We start from the raw sequence: 10,000 nt of genomic DNA, 5'->3' as shown, positions 1-10,000 counted from the left end.
AGAGGGAGAGAGACAGAGAGGGACAGAGCGTGAGAGAGAGAGGGAGAGAGAGAAATGGAGAGACAGAGAGAGAGAGAGGGGGAGAGTGACAGAGAGAGGGACAGAGAGAGAGGGAGAGAGAATGAAAGAAAAGAAAGAAAGAAATCAGATAGAGCTTTGAACAATTTGGAAAAAGGGGGGCAGTGGAGGAGAAGAGAGAGAGAGAGAGAGGAGGAGAGACAACTGAGCCTAGACATTCAGGCGGTGCAGAGCGTCAGAGACACTCGTTTGCTTCCTAGTTAGCTTCATCAGTGAGATTTTCACCCAATTCTCAGACCTCCCAGTATAACCAGTATAATGCATAGGCCTGTCTGTGGAGATGACCAAACCCACCCATCTCTACTCCTGCCAGCCATCATCATCATGTACACACACACACAGTCACACACACACACAGCGCTGCGTTATTTTTTCAGCAGAGCCACAGGATGATAGCTTATGTAATGTGGTGGCCCAGAACATCCTGATGCAGAGAGAGCTTTAAAAAAAGAATGAAAGGTACAGAACAAGGGCACAGCAACGCCAGCCAGCCAGGCCACCCTCACTGGTGTTCCCACACACCTCTGAGTGGACACTGTGGCGCAACTGGCTACAGCGTCCATCCCACATACGGGCCCACGGGGACCTGGGTTGGAAGCCGACCCGGGTCATTTCCTCAACCCACCCCGCTTCCTGTCATATACATAAATATGTATATGTATATATATAAAGTTGAGAAAATATTACATTTAAAATAGAGTCCAACACCTCTGTCCTGCGCCCTTCCTCTGACCGGCCAGTAGGGGAGCTGTTCTCATCAGGGGCGTCGCCAGCCGATTATGCCAGGGCTTCAGCCCCGTATGTTTTGAGTGTAGCCCCGAATGTATTTTGCAAAGTTGACTAACAAATATGAAACCATTATTCCGATCGTGCATTGAAACTTTGAGATGAGATGGACCTATTTATCAAACATACAAGCAGGACATGGGTATCCTCTCATTCTCCTTCATGCAGCAGATCTAACTTGAACATTACCTTACCATAAAACATAATTTGGAATGAAGGCGCACGAGAGAGAGGGACAGTCAGTTCCAGGGTTGGGCATGAACTTGGGCATTGTTTGCATTTCCTATTTGGTATAAGAAATGTATAAGGATATCATAAAGGCTACAAGGACAAGGAGGTGGTGGAGTTATGCTGTTCTCGTCATTTCGGCTACAAGTTCAGGTTTGTTATCAGCCTGCCCTACACTCACTAGCCTACAGTTTGGAGCTGGCCAAACAGTGCTGGCCTATACTTACTTTGCCTTTGTAGAATCGAATTAGTGAGTCTTCAATTATTCGTTCTTAAGCTAAGCATAGCATGAACCATTATGATGCATCTTGCTATTTAAAACGCCACTCTGCTAGGTGGCTATAGGCTATATAGTTGGTTTTTAATAGCAAACAGAAATGTCAAGATAGCAACAGGTCATTACATCCTTTAATTGTCAAAATATTATTGTCCATAATACTCAATCAATGTGGTGCAAATGAGGCTTGAGTCGGTGGATTGATCTATCAAAAGTGAGCAGCAAGGGCAGGCTAAATGGGAATTATGAGAACCGTTTAGACTCTATGGGTTAAGCCCTGAATGCTTTCAACTGCTAGCGACGCCCCTGGTTCTCATGTCTGCTTCTTTATAGAGGGGAGTGTGAGCAATGTAGCTGAGAAAAGAAGAGAAGAGAGAAGAAGAAGGGAGAAGAGATAGGAGAGGAGAGGAGAGAGGAGGAGAGGAGAAGAAAAAGGGAGAAGAGATAGGAGAAGAGAGAAGAGGAGAGGAGAGGAGAGAGAGGGGAGGAGAACACAGGCCGGGCTGCTGCAGTTGACCTACTAAAGGTGCGGGTGGGGAAATGCGAGGAGACAGCAGGCCCTGAGGAGCAGCCAGGACACGGGCAGGAGCTCTGGGAGATGGACAGGATGGGCTCCACACACACACACACACACACACACACACACACACACACACAACCGACATACAAACACATGTGTGCACACACGCACATACATACAAACACAATTGAGATTCAGACACACGTTTATATATCTGTGCACACCCACCCACCCACTCACACACACACACACACACACACACACACACACACACACACACACACACACACACACACAGACAGCCAGACATAGAGAGGGCATTAGAGTCCAATGAGCGAAAGGTCAGCATCTCTTCAACACCATCTGCCTGTCATGCTTCACCCACTCTTGCTGTTTGTGGACACACAGTCGGTCCAGAGATAAACAGAGGGGAGGGTATGTCTCATAGAGCAGGAGACATTATTTGTGTATTACTTCATTTTTTACTCAACTCTTGCATGGAAAAAAACAATATCCGTAAATATCCTTTTTTGGGGACACAAGTCAATTACCGTTAAAGAACAACTAATTGTTGTACACACAAGACACAGTCTAGACACACAGTGTAAAGCATAATACACATACACAACACACACATAAAGCATAATTGATCCAAAATGTCCACACGGACAATGCTGATAAACAATGGTACTCTTATACTGCTGTGTTCAGTGTGTAATCCCTCTGTTAGAGGATTTCCCAGCAATCCCTCGCATGATAAAGCCGAATCAGACACATGCTCAGACACATACACACACACACACACACACACACACACACACTTCGAAAGGACCGTCCATGTCTCTGACGTGAGTAGACATTATGTCAACGGCAACCCCAAACCCATGTCTGTCTGTCTGTGACCTGTGACCCTTGACCCCCGGTCCTGATAATGATGAACAGACGTGACCTTGCGTGACCCCCCCAGGCCAGAGATGTGCAGTGACATGATTCCCCGAGAGAGACTGTGAAGCCATTGTGGTCTGAAGCAGAGCCTGATTTGGGGCGGCTTGACGTTAATAGACACGAAACAGACACTGACACGCCACACGAGACACAGTCTGTCTAACGTGCTGTTTTATCACAGTCTGGAGGGCAGTTGTCATTGTGGTAGGTGCCAGACACGCTTAACCATCTCACAAAGACGCAGGGCTTAGGAGATGATGATGGTGCTCCGCACTGGATGGACGTGTCACCTCGCACAAAGGGACGCTCCTGAGCGGAGTGAGCGTGACACGTCCTGTCACACCATTCTGGCTTAAAGTCACTGATTGGACGAACGCTTTGTCTGAGTACGAGTATGTCATCAGACAGCATTTTTGTTCAATATGTCTTCAGACATCATTTTGTTTCAGAGAGCATATGTGGACACTTATTAACTGGAGGCAGCTTGACAACATTCGACAGAGATGGATTTATATCCAAAACAGAGGTGACTGGGACGAAACCCTACAGCCTTTCACATCATTTTAACTTTGGTCAATGACAAAACAAGCTGCAAATGATTTTAAGATACTTAAAATCCAATCCACTCATCAATTTGCCATCTGACTCATCTCAGTTCAATCCAGCTCTTGTACAACTCCATTCTATTCCAATCAATGTGCTCTTTCATCCCATAACCTAAACATTGACCATCGAGCTAACTTATGCCATTGCTCAGTAAACAACAACAAGAGCCATCAAAACAACAACAAAGCAACAAATGATGTCAATCCCCTGGGGCAACGTCCACACCTCGTCCCCTAGTGCCAGACTGCACAGTACACACACACACACACACACACACACACTCAAACAGACCCGCATATACTATATTCTTTAATCATCTTTAAGTCTGTGAGTCATTGATAGGGTCTCAATTGAGGTCACAACCATTTGACAGATGAAAAGAGTTGATTCACGTGTTTACATCTGGCTTCAACACTGGGCTGGAAAACATGGGGAAACCCAACATTACATACCTGACAAAATTGACTACTCTACAACCATATGACTGTTGAGTTGGAACCGGGACTTACCAGAGGAAAATTAAAGCCTGGCTGTGCGCTAAGGTGCATGACCTGAGGATAAAACTACCAATCAGATGGAATATGCTACACCCATTCTGATGCATTATGGGAGAATGTCCTTGGCCTTGTTTTGCCCCGGAGACCTGCCTTTCATTCAGGAGCTGGGCAGCTAGGAAGTACAGGCTCAAATGGCCAAATATCACACAGAATACAAGTGGACCCATAGGCTAATGTATGGAACAATAGTCTATAAAACACAGCAATGCTTGCAGCGGAATTGTCCTGTCTATTCTACTCTAATTATATGACCGAGTTAAACAAGACTGAAACATCTCTGGAAACTGTCTAGCGTATAGTCTGCCCAACCCCATGGTGAAATAGCATTTCAGTGGCTACTTGTAGAGTGGTGCACAGCACTAGACACTGCAGAGCTGATGCTGTTGCTCACAGGGAACCCAGCAGTAATATTTCCTTAAACTCTTAAGAAAGTGAAGAAATGAGAAACTAGAACGGCCTACAGTCGTCTGTAAATCCATTTTACACAGGTACATGGAGGTCACATTACGTCTGCACACAACCTTTATAATCAGCAAAGCAAAAAAAATCAGCAAAAGTTGTTTAATAATAAGTTTTTTGAGATATTTTGGCGGCAACCTGCACCTGCAAAGCGCAATGTGCACTGAAAAAAATGTATACAAAATGTCTCGAGACAGACAGACACACACACACACGCACGCACATTCGACTGGCACAAGTGCATCGTTGACTGACAAGACGAGCCAGTTGGTTAACGAGCAATAACCTTCCCTGAGAACAGTGGCAGCATCTCTACCCTCCTCTCACCCTCTCCTCTCCTCTCCTCTCTGCCTCCTCTCTTCTCATCCTCCTCCTTCACTCTTCCCCTCTGCTCCACCCCCGTTTGTCGAGGGTTAAGTCTGTTGTTATTTCTGTGCGCTTGTAGGTCAGTGCACATCATGCCTCTGAGCATGTGGACTCCACCAGGGACCCCATTGATTGGGTCGGTGGCTGCACATACACACACACACACACACACACACACACACACACACACACACACACACACACACACACACCATGAATGAACACTGGTGCAATTAACTAAGTCGCTCCAAAGCTGCGAGTTCACACAGCACATACGACTGAATAATTTAACGCAAAAAAATAACTGCTAACTCCCTAATGAAATTAACCTATTAACGAGGCTATTATGTATTTAGATTTTTATGTTCATGGACTAATGCAGAGCGTTTGTGAGAGTGTGTGTGTGTGCCGCCTGGGAGAAATATCTCAGGGCTGTTCTGTGAGTGCAGGGCGGCAGCCATGTGGACCACTGCTGAGAGAGAGAGAGAGAGAGAGAGAGAGAGAGAGAGAGAGAGAGAGAGAGAGAGAGAGAGAGATGAACACTGCAGTGCCTTCAGTAAAAATGGAGTGGTGTGTCACGTGACATGCCACCAGCTCGTTTTGCACCGCGAGAGCTGAGCCATTGATGCTAACAGAATCGACCTCAAAGAACGCTCACTGCTCTCCAAAACAGCATGCATGCAAGGAAGGGAAGAGTTCATATGAACTGTGAATTGATTTATGTACAAGAGTTTATTATTGGACTTACTCACGGGGCAAAGATGCTTTGAATGGGATTTCACCGTCAAACAGCATATTTCTCACTCTGTTTTTCCTCGCTTTGAGTCTCTCTCCCTCTCTTCTTCAGTCTCCTTTGTCTTCCCTGAAGTCTCTCTCTCTCACTCCATCCCTCTCTCTCTCCCTCAGTCTTTCCTCTCTCCATTCGTTCCTTTCCACTCCCTCTCTCCTTCAGTCCCTCTCAGTGCTCCTTCTCTCTCTCTCTGCCTCTAGTTTGAAATCTAGAGGCATGTGGAGGGCGACATTGCACAACAAATCAAAACTCAGGAGAAAAAGCAAACACACTCCAATGAAGTAAATACAGGAAACAAATGGTTTATTTGTAAATCAAAATAAAAGTTGTTCAAACTAGAATGCGCCAAAACACCAGTCAACAGCCAGAAGTATGCCTAGAGTAAACCACATTAAAGTGAACAAGCTAAAAGTGAACTTAAACACGTAAGCAAACAAACAAACAAACACCCCACGCAATCCACAACGCAGGCCACTACATCTGCCAGCTCCGACACACACACACACAGACCACTCGTCTGTCTGTCTGTCTGTCTCCAGGAAACATGCTGCACACGGAGCCTATGCTGTCACAACAACACAAGCGGCTAACGCTCTAACAGAAATGCCGAATACAAATCCATTTGCTGCTGTCTGGCACAATGACCCCATCTTGACACCAACCCTGGCCTTTTGAGTACCCGCTTCCCAATCAGCCCAACCAGGGACTGCTATGCTGAACACACGCGCAACACACACAGATACTAACGGCCGCTACATCGCTAGTTTTTTAGTTTGTTTTGTTTTTTTAATGTTTATCATGATGCTTGTGCTGTTGTGTATGTACCATGTGGTTGAATGGGGCGATGGCGGTATGGTTTGATGACTGATTCAATACACGGGTGTTAAACCTCTCTCCCTCTCTTAGTCTCTCTTCCCTTCTTCTTTCCTCTCTTTCTTTTTCTCCTGTCTTCTTCCCTCTTTTTTTCTTTCTTCTTCCCTCTCTCTCTTTTCTCTTCTCTCTTTTCTTCTCTCTTCTTCCCTCTCTGTCTTTCTTTTTCCTCCTCTGTCTTCTTCCCTCTCTCTCTGTCTCTCTTCTCCTCTCTCTCTCTGTCTTTTTGTCCTCCCTCTCTTCTTCCCTCTCTCTGTTCCAGCCTCTGCTGTCTCTCCCTGCTGCCTGTGGTGTGAGGGCTCTCCGCTCCTCTGTTAACCAGATTCTGAGCTCCCTCCTCCCTTCACGCCTGTCTGAGGGAATGAGGGAGGAAGAGAGAGCAGGAGAGCAAACGCTCAGTGTAGTGGAACTCCACAACCCTGGCCCTGCTGAGGAGAGGAGAAGAGGGGCGAAGGGAGGAGAGGAGAGGAGAGGAGGAGAGGAAAAGAGAGGAGAGGGGAGAGGGGATGAGAGGAAAGGAGAGGAGATGAGAGAGGCATGTTGGCCATGAAATATTAACAATGGGGCCTATTTGTGCCCTGTCACGTGTGGATGACATCACGCTTACAGTAGAATAAAGGGGAAGGTGTTTTCCTTCTGTTTCTCGATGTTAAAACACACCTCTGATGGCGGTGACTTCGGGTGGGAGGGGGTGGGGGGTCGTTTGGGAGCAGGGGACAATGAAATGGTTCTGGAGAACACCCACAGACGATCTGCTGCACTGAAACATTACCACTTATTTTGTGTGTCCTTCACTCAGCTGTTCCTGGGGCTACGCGTCTATCATACGAACCTACAGTTAAGACTCTGGCCAACCATGTCCATACATACGCTGGGAAGTCATTTTCTATTTGTAGTGAAGTTAAACCCTGACAAATGACTGTAAAAACACAGAGCCCATGGTGTGAAGCACTTACACTCTGAAAACATTTTCTATTTAATTTTACAAAATGAATGTGGATGGCCTTTATATTCTTGTTTCCCTATTAGGGGCATTTTCAGCTCTACAAGACAAGTGACGTCTTGACCTAAAAGGTTAGAGAGGTAATTTTTTGTCTACTACCTGCTGTTAGACATCTAATACCAAAGGACAGCTAATAATGGCTAATAAAGGCTAACAGATGTCGTGTGGGACATTTAAGCATCAATCACCTGGCCCACATGTTCACACCAGTGCCTCTCCCCTCCCCCACACACACTGCCTCTCTGGTCACCAGTCCAGGGCAGGACATCTTAAAAGTTAGCTTTACTGACGTAAGCAAGTGTTAGCGGAGCGACAGCTTGAATGAGGCCAAAGTCCATACCCTCTAATCTCCAAGTCCCCTCCCCGTCACTTATCAATCTTTAACGAGTATGTGTGTGCGTGTATGTGTGGGTGTGTGTGTGTGTGTGTTTGGGGTCCAGGGAATGCCAGCAGCAAACACAAGGAGGGGGGTCCTCGGGAGACATCCCAGTGAAATATTGATGAAGCTAATGTTCCCAGCAGACCAGGGTCACCAGCCCCACTTGACCCCTGACTGTGGTACACCCCACAACTGACTGATGACAGGCCCGTGGTCCCATAAAATCCACTCACAGCTTGTAAGCCTGTCAAATTAATAGAAAGACTGACTAATCCTGAAAGACATCAATAAAATGACAACTCAACTGGGGCAGTCTGCGAAGGCTTACTATCTCTACCTTGAGTCATTATTTAAAAACCATCTCACAAATATAAATGTCTTGCAAACGCAAAAGTAGACAGTGCAAATGGCCACAGCATGAGGCTACTATCAGATGACATTTCCTAATATTATTGAGACCTGCGTGATTGACTGTAATTCTGTCTGGACACAGTGACCCAAGTCACTCAAGCTGAAGAAAGACCTGAGTCCTCTTGGCAGAGGCTTTATTAACTTAAATATGCAAAGCAAATTTACTTACATTGCATTATTCATGCACAATCCACATGCAAAATTGCAATTCAGAGTGCTTTAGGTAAACATTTATAGCACTTGCTATGGAGCTATACATATTTCCAGTTAAGACTAAGTGAACTGGAAACCATTAATGGTTCATCACACTCCCAGTGACATATGACGCAATGTTTACATCTCACAACCGCCCCTACAACCCCCCACCCAAATCATGTCTTTGACTCTGACACGGAGGATGAGAGTTGGGATGTGTCATCTGTGTGCAGGGCAGTGCAGTGCTCTTCTTTCCTCCTGAGCCCAACGCAGTTGAACATGGCTGGGCAAATACTATATGACGCCTCAGCTCTCTGTGTCCCTGTTGCCCAAGTGATATGCACTCCCAGCCATGGAGGGAAGCAGGGCTCGAAGCACGCTAGGCTGCTATATATAGATTGTTTATGGGGAGTGCGAGTGAGAGGTTAACAGGGACATATGTCAGTGATACACACATACACACACACACAGAGGGTAGCTAGCTAGGGCTCGGGTGCTTATGGGAAACACATACACACATCCTCAACATGAAAAAAAAATGTTCCTCAGCTGGTCCTCAGAGGAGAACCAAAAACAGAAGTTATCTAAAATGTATGGGTTCCACTAATAGAACATTTAAGGGTTCCCCTATGATCTAATTTGCTTCTTAGAAAACGTTTCCAACGGTTTGAAATGGTGATTTGGATGTTGTTACTACCTTTTGGTATTTTGGATGGAAAAACACCACTGTGTGTGTTAGCATGTTTGTAAACAGGTAGCCTATTGTTTGTGTGTGCGTCTGTTGTTTTTACATGTTTGTAAACATGTATAGTTTGTTTGTATGTGTGTTGTATCTGAATGCTCTGAATGTGTTTGCAGGTTTGTAAACATGTTTAGTATGTATGTATGCTGTTTTTGCATGTTTGTAAACATGTATAGTATGTGTGTATATATGCTGTTTTTGCATGTTTGTAAACATGTAGAGTATGTGTGAATGTGTGTTGTGTTTGGTTGTTTGTAAACATGTATGTGTGTTGTTTCGTGTGTGTATAGTAATGTATAGTAACATGTATAGTAGCCCTACTGTATGTATGTACTTGGTCCAGTAAATCCGAGTAAATCTTTTATAATTCCTTCTCTCTGACACAGCCCACTTTATCCCACAACAAACGTGCTGTTTCTATTTTGAAAGAGAAATATGGTAGCAATAAAAGATCCAATCAATTCGGAGTGAGGTTATTTGACTCACCCATGCATGAGCTTGTAGACCCCTATCCACCAGTGATCACCAGTTAATAATTTATCAACATTCAGATGAACACATTGCATGATGTCAAAACAATGACAACAATGTCAAAACAATGCCTTCTCCAAATATGTATGACATCACTTAGCTAGTCACTGTATTTCTCAGAGGCAATCTCCCCAAAACAGTCCAAGAAATACCTGCCAACGTGCACAGGCACTCCAACACACAAACTACCAAATACAGTAGTTCTCTTGCCCCCCTTTGACTACATTTCTTTGACCACACACACATACACACACACA

The 10,000-nt window shown here is 45.2% G+C and overlaps 1 protein-coding gene across 1 annotated transcript in view; it reads right to left on the bottom strand.

Annotated features, from left to right (window-relative positions):
- Positions 1-10,000, bottom strand: part of LOC143111257 (aryl hydrocarbon receptor-like) — a 75,133-nt gene that overhangs the window by 35,192 nt on the left and 29,941 nt on the right. The window lies entirely within an intron of this gene.

Source organism: Alosa pseudoharengus, unplaced genomic scaffold (assembly GCF_046254945.1).
Source record: "Alosa pseudoharengus isolate Yale_2024_CS ecotype anadromous, Long Island Sound unplaced genomic scaffold, YU_APseudo_1.1 YU_APseudo_1.1_scf_79, whole genome shotgun sequence".
Taxonomy (NCBI): domain Eukaryota; kingdom Metazoa; phylum Chordata; class Actinopteri; order Clupeiformes; family Clupeidae; genus Alosa; species Alosa pseudoharengus.
This window is presented reverse-complemented; position numbering and strand designations above follow the sequence as displayed.